Source organism: Gorilla gorilla, chromosome 2 (genome assembly GCF_029281585.2).
Source record: "Gorilla gorilla gorilla isolate KB3781 chromosome 2, NHGRI_mGorGor1-v2.1_pri, whole genome shotgun sequence".
NCBI lineage: Eukaryota > Metazoa > Chordata > Mammalia > Primates > Hominidae > Gorilla > Gorilla gorilla.
The window spans coordinates 143828529-143839966 of NC_086017.1; the positions used below are offsets into that span (position 1 = coordinate 143828529).

Sequence of the window (11438 nt, forward strand, 5' to 3'; positions counted from 1 at the left end):
CCAGCAGATTCAGTGTCTGGTGAGGACCCACTTTCTTATAGATGGCACATTCTTGCTCTTTCCTCACATGGTGGAAGGGGCAAGGCAGTTCTTTGGGGTCTCTTTTATAACACTAATCCCATTCTTGAGGTCACTGTACTCATGATCTAATCATCTCCCAAAGACCCCCCACCTCTTAATATCATTACCTTAGGAGTAAGGATTTCAACATATGAATTTTTGAGGGACACAAACATTTAGATCATAGTAAAGCCTCATGCCCTACAGAAGCCATTATCTGTAGTAGCAGTCTTTTGGCACCAGCTTCCAGGGCCCTAGCAAAGGACATAACTAGTTGAAAGAACCCTCTACACTTAGGGAAGCCCAAAGCTATGCCTTTCCACCAGATACTTAAACAGTTCATTTACAGACCTTCCAGTTCAGATGCAGTTTACTAATTAGATGTTATTTTTACCATAAGCAATGTTGCCTGGAAACACATCTGATATGCCACCTTTACCAAGTTTTCAGAATTACAGAGCTAGAAAATTAAATAAATTTACCCATAGAGCAGGAGAAAAGATTTTTAACCCTTTATTTATATCATGGTTAACAAGTCTCAGACTCATGGCATCATCCTAGAGGGTGCATCTACCTGCATCTCTAAGCTTTAGAAACTCAGAAATTCCTATAGGAATTTTTTAACAGAAAGGAACTGGAAAAAAAAAAAAAAGCATAGGCCCTGATAAGGGAATTAGTTGTGTTTGTGGATATCCAGGAAGCCACTTATCCCTTGTGCAGAGATTTGAAAATATTTAGGATTTGCTGCTTTTTAATTTTACTCCTTTTCCTTTGGTGGAAATCATGACTATTCTGACCAAGTGCGTTTAATAAAACCACTGAACAGACTCAGACCTTCACTAACTATCTACTCTGACAACCAGTTTGGTTTGTGTAGGGAAAAGAAAGAGAGATCAGACTGTTACTGTGTCTATGTAGAAAGGGAAGACATAAGAAACTCCATTTTGACCTGTACCCTGAACAATTGCTTTGCCTTGAGATGCTGTTAATCTGTAACTTTGCCCCAATCTTGAGCTCACAGAAACAGGTGTTGTATGGAATCAAGGTTTAAGGGATCTAGGGCTGTGCAAGATGTGCCTTGTTAACAAAATGTTTACAGGCAGGCAGTATGCTTGGTAAAAGTCATCACCATTCTCCAGTCTCGATAAACCAGGGGCACAATGCACTGCGGAAAGCCGCAGGGACCTCTGCCCTGGAAAGCCAGGTATTGTCCAAGGTTTCTCCCCATGTGATAGTCTGAAATATGGCCCCGTGAGATGGGGAAGACCTGACCGTCCCCCAGCCCGACACCCGTGGGGGGTCTGTGCTGAGAAGGATTAGTAAAAGAGGAAAGCCTCTTGCAGTGGAGATACAGGAAGGCCACTGTCTCCTGCCTGCCCCTGGGAACTGAATGTCTCGGTATAAAACCCAATTGTACATTTGTTTAATTCTGGGATAGGAGAAAAGCCACCCTGTGGTGGGAGGTGAGACATGTTGGCAGCAATGCTGCTCTGTTACTCTTTACTCTACTGAGATGTTTGGGTGGAGAAAAGCATAAATCTGGCCTACGTGCACATCTAGGCATAGTACCTTCCCTTGAACTTATTTGTGACAGATTCCTTTGCTCATGTTTTCTTGCTGACCTTCTCCCCACTATCACCCTGCTGTCCTGCCACATTGCTCTTGCTGAGATAGTGAAAACAGTAATTAATAAATACTGAGGGAACTCAGAGACTGGTGCTGGTGAAGGTCCTCCGTATGCTGAGCGCCGGTCCCCTGGGCCCACTTTTCTTTCTGTATACTTTGTCTCTGTGTCTTATTTCTTTTCTCAGTCTCTTGTCCAGACTGACTAGAAATACCCACAGGTGTGGAGGGGCTGGCCCCCTTCAGGTTTGCTCATTAAGGTTTACAAAATTGAGTGAGCAATGATGAAGGATAACAACCAGCCCGGCAAATTTGAACTCACAGGCATTCCTCCTAAACCCTTTGGATTTCCACAAATTTAAATAACTTTTTATATTGATGCCAACAGCATCTCAAATGTGTTTGCTGTTGATAAGAGATCAGGAAAAAAAGAAGATTAAAAGACAAATGACCCAGTGTTTGCCCATGGAAACACTGAGTATTTGGTCCAAGAGGCATAGAAGTACAAAGCTGGAAAACGAGAAACAAAGAGACAGAGTTTCTTGTAAGAAGTTGCTCAGATCCTATGTATTCAATAGGCCACAGTGAAAAATGAGAGACGGCAAAGCAGAATCAAAGATGAAGTCAAACACAAGACTCCTGACAAGTGCAATGGAGTCATCAATGACTGGTCAAGAATCTCATTACTGAGAAGGAAGAATTTAACATCAGCCAAAAGAGCTGGAGAGGGTAAAAACCCTGCCGTTATCACAGTGTACCAGAGCTAGCACCATGCTAGGTGCTTTGCTAGGGACTTCCCTAGAAGTGGTTGCCCATCCTCTAGAGGTGTGTCTTCTGGAACCATGACTACAGAAACAGAATAAGCCAACCAAAACTCAACATGAAGTTTGAACATGAACACACAGTCATGAAATCCTACTCTGATTTGTAGGAAGTCAGTTTAGTGACAGTTTTTTTAAAAAAATCATACTTGGGCTGCTATTTCATATATTATTAGACATTTTGAATATCTGAATATACACAGGGTAAGGAAATACAGTTGCACTTTATCCACATGATAAATAGGTAGAAAGTACAATTCATGATAGAGGACAAAGGCTTTTAAAGTTGGCATCACTAAAAAAATAAGAAAAACAGTGAGTCCAGACTACTTAACTGAGTGTAAGACTGTCCCTCCCCAGCCCCAATACATACCTACAACTTCCCATTTCCTATCACTGACAGCACTACTACCTTGAGACCACCAGAACTGGTTTCATTGTGTTCTTTATCCCTCTTTATATCATCAATACCTGAAGTCCCAAATTCCCCTTTTATACTTGTTTACTGCATTGTAATTCCCATAAGGCTCTGCACATTCCCTATTTTCTCCCACATCTTCTCCACCCCCTCAACTCCTGATATCCTTCCACTGTGCCCCTGGAACTCACAGTCTTTCACAATTCCATACAGCTTCAATATCTTCTCTGAATAGACCCTTCACCTCCTTGCTCTAACTAAAACCTGAATATTCCATGAGGATCCTGTTTCCTTTGTAGGCTTCTTAAGTGATAGATGTTTTTCCCACATCAGTCTTCTAGTAAGCCTGGATGGAGTCTGTATCCTTCCTGAAACTCATTGCCACTTCCAGACTCTTTGCTCTCCCTCCTGTGTAAATTCTTCCCTCAGCTTTGAATCTCAGGCCATGAGACTCTGCCACCCTCTACCCCTTTTTCTTGCAGTCACCTACTAACTCTCAGATCATTTATCCTCATTTCTTAAGGATCTTGGCATAATTCACTATTACTCTCATTAACACTACTCCTGTCTTAATTACTGATTTCAAAATCTACACAGATGTCCCTTTTAACATTTAGGCCCATCAGTTCCTTGAATTTTTCTCCACCAGTGATATTTTCCTTGACACTATCTCAGCCAGTAATTCTAGGAGTTACACCCTACACTTTAGCAATATCAACAGTAAAAGCACTGAATAATCCTAGTTTCTAAACATTTCTACCTCTAACCTCCTACCTTTCCACTCACTCCTGCTAGTGCCTCAATTCCAACAATCCTTCAATCAATACTTGACCTACCATCCATTGATCATACTGCCATTCACCTCATATCCCCCGACCATATCCTTTGCCCAAGACTGTGGGAGCCCACCTCTTGCATCACTGTGACCTGGATGTGAACATGGAGTCAAAGGATATCATTTTAGAACTTTAAGACTGTCCCACTGGATTTTGGACTTGCATGGGGCCTGTAGCCCCTTTTATTTTGGACAATTTCTCTGATTTGGAACAGGTATATTTACCTAATGCCTGTACCCCCATTGTATCTAGGAAGTAACTAGCTTGCTTTTGATTTTACAGGCTCATAGGCAGAAGGAACTTACCTTGTCTCAGATGAGACTTTGGACGGTGGACTTTTGAGTTAATGCTGAAATAAGACTTTGGGGGACTGTCAGAAGGCATGATTCATTTTAAAATATGAGGACATGACATTTGGGAAGGGTCAGGGGTGGAATGATATGGTTTGGCTGTGTCCCCACCCAAATTTTATCTTGAATTGTAGCTCCCATAATTCCCAATTCCCATGTATCATGGGTGAGACCTGGTAGGAGGTAATTGAATAATGGCAGTGGGTCTTTCCTGTGCTGTTCTCATGATGGTGAATAAGTCTCATGAGATCTGATGGTTTTAAAATGGAGAGTTCCCCTGTACACATTCTCTCTTGCCTGACTTCATGTAAGACATCCCTTTGCTTTTCCTTTGTCTTCTGCCATGATTGTGAGGACTCCCCAGCCATGTGGAACTGTGAGTCCATTAAACCTCTTTCCTTTATAAATTACCCAGTCTCGGGTATGTCTTTATTAGCAATATGAGAACAGACTAATACATCTTTCCTTAACTAGGTTAAATTTGATAGCAAATCATATAACCACTACCTTGAATACACCTTCAGTATACTTCACTTGCCCTTTCCTCACTTCATGGTGTTTGCTTGGCAAAACTCCCATCATGTTAAATCCATTTTTTTTTGCTTACACTGATATAACTGGCCATAGCTGAAGAAAGACACATACAGTCATAATTACTGTTTTAGGTTAGGTTCCCAATAAACAGATCATGAGAAAAAAAATTATATACAAGTGACTTATTAAGGAAATGTTTGGGGAACTAATAAGAAATTTGGGGAAGCAGGTCAAGAAAGGGGAGAAAGCTAAGCAAAGGTGTGATCTAAGACAAAGTCCCTTAGAGGGTAGCTTCAGCCTGATCTCACCAGTGTGTAGGTGGGGGTAAAGGTAATGGGGGAACTCTGCCGTGTCAAAGTTCAAAACATGTCTCTGAAGCAAGGATAATGAAAATTTCATACTTCTGAATCACTATTGGTTAAGGTCCATCTCAGGTACTACAACAGTAAGAGCAAAGGGTGCTCTAATAGCCTGAGGGCAGTTTACCAAAAAAAGAGGCATAGATGCTGTTTATTGGAAGCAAAAACCAACAAAGGCAGGACATGTACAGCAACACTAGAAAGGGATCCAAGAGGATCTGGACAAAGCATTAGTAATATCTACTGAAATATCTATTCTTGCTTCAAATTCATGACCTCAGCAAACCTCAAAGTGAACCGCATCTGGCAATCATATTTCCTTAGCTCATTCATTCTCCCATTCTCTTGGATGGCTGTTTCATAATTCTCTCTCCTCAAACCCTTTCTTCTCTATCTTCATTCTCAGCTAATTAATTACCTAGGTTCCTATTTCAACGAGCAAATAGGAGCAATCAGATGAGAACTTCCACAAGCTTACACTACTGTATCTACTGCATACAATAATCTGTACACATATATTCTGTCTTCCCTCCAAAGTCTGCAGAAGGACGTGCACATTTCTATCTAAGGGCAACCCCTTCTCTTGCATATTAGAGTCCTGCCTTCTTAAGGACTTCTTTCCAGGCCTCTCTCCTACACAAAATTTTCTCTTCTAGATTACTGTCATCAGCATACAAATATGATGTTATTTTTTAAAAAGCTTTCTCTTGACCTCACTTCCCCCCTACTTAAAACATTTCTATTTCCTTTCGTAGAAAAACTCCTCAAGAGATTACACGTCCTCCTCCTATCTTCTTAAACCCATTTCAATCAAGCTTTCATTCCCTTCTTTCCATTAATACTACTTTTTCAAGATCACTAATACAAACCATGGTTTTCCCCCACCTCTTTGGCCACTTCTTCTCAGACTCCTTTGTAGGTTTCTCTTAATTTGCTAACTTCTTAATATTGGGGTGCCTTGGACTCAGTCTCCAAACCTCCTTTTTATGCGAACTATTTTCTAAGTAAGACCTTCGATCTTATGTCTTTAAATATCTTCTTTTTGTCGATGGCTCTCAAATTTATATGTCTAGTCCAGATCTCTGCCCCGACCTCAAGACATAACCAACTGCTTACTATACATATCTACTTGGATGTCTAAAAGGCATCTTGAAACTTAACACTCCAAAACTGAGTTCCTCAAATTCCCCCCTCAAATCTGCTTTTCTGTAGTCACCTACATTTCAGTTCACAATAACCCTATTCTTTCAGTTACCAAGGCAGAAATGAAATAATCTTCGTCTCTTCCTTTCCTAGCCCACATTTAATCAGTCAGTAAACCCTTCAAAATACAGTCATGCATTGCTTAATGACAGGGATGTGTTCTGGAAAATATGTTGTTAAGTGATTTTTGTCACGTGTAAACATCCTAGAGTGCACTTACACAAACCTAGATGGTATAGCCTACTATGCACTGATATATAATTATGTTTTATGATCATAAATGTCTCATAATGGAGTCACTTATAACAAGTGACTCAGCTTACAGTGAAATCACTGACCACTCAGAGTAGTAAGCATATATGTGGTGGACTGAGGTGATAAGATAGCATCTGCTGTGGCCAGGCATCCCTGACACCTGACAAGAAAGTAAAGCCAAAAGTCAGCTGAAGATAATGGCCATGGAGATGTCTGTGGAGAGCCGTAAAAGCCAATCATGGCTGAGATGCCTGCAGAATCTCTGCCCATGAGAACTCTGAGGCCTCCTTTCCTTTGGCTGTGGTAAGCCCTCTGGGAAAAGAGCAGCTACCCACCACCAGGTCAGTGGGCATTCTGAGGAAAACCAAACCTGGTTTTCTCAGTCAGTGTGCTGGTCTCCCAGGCTACTTGCTGTGTTTCCCTTCTCTATTAATGCCTATGTGTGTTGGATAGAGTTACATGATTGTCGTGTGGAAGCCACACAATAAATCGTGAATTCCTAAGCATTTAATTGGCACTGATTCGTTGTGAAACTTCTCGGCTGGTTGGAGTTAGCATAAATAGGCTGATTTGAACCCGATAGGACACACCTGAGCTCTATGGTACAGCCTGCTGCTCCTAGGCTATAAACCTGTGCAGCATGTGACTGTACTGAATACTGCAGGCAATTAATCGTAACATAATGATAAGCATTTGTGTATCTAAACACATTTAAACATAGAAAAGGTACAGTAAACAGTATTATAATCTAATGGGACCACTGCCGTACATGCAGCCCGTCATTGACCAAAACGTCATTATGCAGCATGTGACTATATACTTACACTATGACCACTTCTTACCCATTCTACACTCCCACTCTGGTCTATGCCACTAATATCTCCCTGCTGGAACACTGTAATACATTGGTGTCCTTGCTTCTGCCCTTGGCCCCTTCAGTCAACTCTCAACACAAGAAGCAGAGATTCTGTTTTTTTTGTTGTTGTTGTTTGTTTGTTTTTTTAAAGATTACTTCCCTCCTCTGCTCAAGCATGTTTTAAGTCTCTCTCCTTCTCAATTCAAAGTAAAAGCCAAAGTCTCTTTATTGCCTGACAGGGTCCCTGTTGCCCTTGCTTACACTACTTCAGGCATTTGGGCTGTTTCCTCAACACACTGGGCACACATCCCTTCCAGGGCCTTTGCGTTAGCAGTCCCCTCTGTCTGGAACACTCTTTTCCTGGATATTTACATGGCTCACATTTTCATCCCCCTTCAAGTCTTTGCTGAATGCCGTGTGCTCAAGGAAATCTTCCTGCCCCACACCCAAACATTTCCTATTCTCTTTTCCTCCATGTTACATATCAACTTCTACATTGTAAAGTTCAGAAGCTGATTTTCCTGTCTGTCTTCTACAAATACAATGGAAGTTCCAGGGAGGCAAGATTATTGTTACATCCTCAGTGGTTGAGACAGTGCCAGATACATATTAGGCACTCAGCTGCAAATCACAAGTTTTGTTGTATCAAGCTATATAATACTTTCATTATTGATTAATTCTAAATATTTTATCTTTCCAATAAGATTTAATTTTTGCAAATTTTAAAAGTAAATCTTGCAGATAAAAAGAGTATTTACAAAACTGGTAAGGCATGAGGAATAGTAATGCCACAAACACCATTTTCACTACCCGGAGAAAATTACTGTCTTTGAAACCCTGTATGTCCTTCCCCTTGAGTGACTACCATTCTGAATTTTATATTTATCATTCCCTTGTTATCTCTGTATACAATATACTGTTAATTTCTTCACGTTTTTCATTCTGTGTTATGTACAGCTGTAGCTGAATCATTTTCACTGTTGTATGCTACTCCATTATGTGAATATACTGCAATTTATTCATCCATTCTGTATCTATAGACATTGTGTTGTTTCCTGGATTTTTGCTATTACAAACAGTACAATGAACATCTTTGTAGATTGTCCCCTTATACTGTAGTACAAGAAAAGTCTCAGGAGTATATATCTATGAGTAGAACTGCTAGGTCATAGGTCATGTGTATCTTCCCAACTTCATTTTTACAAGATCATGTTGAGTTATTTTTCAATAGCAGCTATACTAATTCACACCCCTATATGAGTCCCTGTTGCCCAATATCCTGATGCTTGATATTGTCAGATTTTTTTTTTTTTTTTTGAGACGGAGTCTGCCTCCGTCTCACCCAGACTGGAGTGCAGTGCTGTGATCTCAGCTCACTAAAGCCTCTGCCTCCCAGGTTCAAGCAATTCTCCTGCCTCAGCCTCCCGAGTAGCTGGGATTTACAGGTGCCCACCACCACACCCAGCTAATTTCGTATTTTTAGTAGAGACGGGGTTTCACCATGTTGGCCAGGCTGGTCTCGAACTCTTGACCTCTGGTGATCCACCTGCTTCAGCCTCCCAAAGTGCTGGGATTACAGGCATGAGCCACTGCACCCAGTCTATTGTCAGATTTTTTAAAAGTCAATTTGGTGGTGTGAAATGGTTTCTCATTGTGTTGTTGTTGTTTTTTTTAATTTGCATTTCCCTTATTACTACAGTATAATAAAGTTGAGCATCATCAAGTTTTCGCCCATTTTTCTGGTGAGCTATTATAGTTATATTCTGAATATTTTAACCATTATATGCACTGAAAATATTTTCTTCTGTCTTTTCACTTTAAGTCTTTTAATGAAAATTTATCAGTCATTTCCTTTGTGGTTTCTGCTGTTGTCTTTAAAAGATTTTCTTCTCTAAAGTCAAAAATATAACTTACACATCTTCCAAACATTTATAGTTTGCCTTTAACATTCAGTTCTTTTATCTACCTGGAACTGTGTGAGATAAAGAGTCTAATTTCTATTTCTTCATACAGATAACAATTATTCCAGTATAACTTCTTGAAAAGTTCTTCTTTCCCCCCCACTGACTCTCAGTGCCAACACTGTCACTTATCAAACTTCTATAAATATGTGGGTCTTTCTGTGAACTCTCTGTTCTATTTCATTGGTCTGTCTATCTCTGTGCTAATATCATACCATCTTAATTCAAATTTCCCACCTTGTGGTTCTTTAAAAATGTTTCTGCTATCCTTAGCCCTTCGCTCTTACACATAAAATTTAGGAGCACTTTTTCAAATTAGAGAAAAAAATTAGGATTTTGATTGTCATTGCTTTGAATCAATAGATCAACTGGAAGAAAAAAGTTTGCAATATTGAATATTCCTATTCAACAACATGGCATCTCTCAATTTTTAAAATTCTTTTTAAGGTCCTAATAAAAGTTTTATCATTTCTCTACAAAGGTATTGCACATCTTTTACTTAGGTAATTTATATTTTTGATGCTCTTGTAAGTTTTTGAAAATTACATTTTAACTGTTGCTAAAGTAGAGAAATGCAGTTGATTTCTGTACACTGAACTTTGATAGTCTTTTACTGTCTATGTAGATTATTGGCTCTTTAATCCATGAATCACTTAATTTATAAACATGTATTTGTTAGTATCTTCTGTTAAACTTTTGGCATTAAAAAAAACACATATTCCTTTTTTTTTTTTTTTGAGTCTCACTCTGTCACCTAGGCTGGAGCATGGTGGTGCAATCTTGGCTCACTGCAACCTCCCTCTCCTGGTTCAAGTGATTCTCCTGCCTCAGCATCCCAAGTAGCTCGGACTACAGGCACGTGCCACCACGCCCGGCTAATTTTTGTATCTTTAGTAGAGTTGGGGGTTTCACCATGTTGGCCAGGCTGGTCTTGAACTCCTGACCTCAAGTGATCCACGTGCCTTGGCCTCCCAAAGTGCTGGGATTACAAGTGTGAGTCACTGCACCTGGCCAAAACACACATTTTCAAAATATAAAGATTGATTCTTTTGAGTTTCTGAGACTTCCTTCATGGCCTATGTGTTTTCAATTTTTATAAACTTTTTCATGTGTCCTAGAAATGAATGTGTGTTCTCTGTGGGATCCAGAGTTCCATATATATTTATTAAACCAAGCTTATACAACATTTCTGGAAGCAATTTTTATACCACAACTAATTTACAACTAATTTCATTTTTTGAACACGATTATGGTTTAACATTCAGCTTGGTTCAGAATTAAGTATCTTTCAGTTATGCACCTCTTCAACACTCCTACAATATGAACGTTACTATCTCCTTTTTGCCAAAGCAGGACTAGATGTTCAAAGGGTAACCTGTCCAAATTCCACAGCAATTGAAATAGTTGAAATTTGAACTTTGATCTGTTTTAGTTTGTTACAACACAAGGCTTCTAGCCTAGAAATCTCAGCTATTCTTTATTCCACCTTTTCCTTCGTCTTCCAATATCTATTGGGACATGGGACCTTCCAATTCTACACCCTAAAATTTTCCCTGATCCATCTCATTTATTATTATTTTCATTTTCACCAAAATCAGTAGTCAAAGAATATAAATGCCAGTGATAAAACACCACTAGCATACTATGTTGTTGCAATTTTTACGCCCTTTCACCTATATTACGGTACTTCATTTCATTAATAAGACTAATCAAAATAGGTATTACAACTTAGGAAACTAGTTCTCAGAGTGTTTATGTAACATATTTAAACTCCCAGACAGCAAGTGACAGATCCAGTTTTCTGAATGATAGGACTCTTTCTGTAGCCCTGTATTAGTAACAATGTTATTTTTAGAATAAAGTTTTAAGAATGTATTATCTATTGTAAAACATCAGACTAAAGCCAGATTCCCGGTGGGGAACGCTACTCTCAGGATCCTCTCACTCAGTTCCATTACCTCACTTCAAAAAACCTGAGGCCCAAAGTGGTGCTGTGACCTCCTAAGTGGAAAAGCTAGTACTCGAATTCGGATCCTCCATCTGGTGTCATTAACTCAGCCTCCCGGAATACGGCCAATCAAACGGAATTACACCAGCTTCTCAGAAAAAGATCTAATGGCTGTATCACAAAAGAAGGCATCTATTTCTCAGAATTTGTAGCC

At 39.7% G+C, this 11438-nt stretch overlaps 1 protein-coding gene across 2 annotated transcripts in view; it reads right to left on the reverse strand.

Moving 5' to 3' along the window:
- ACAD11 (acyl-CoA dehydrogenase family member 11) overlaps positions 1-11438 on the reverse strand; it is a 102776-nt gene that overhangs the window by 90545 nt on the left and 793 nt on the right. The window lies entirely within an intron of this gene.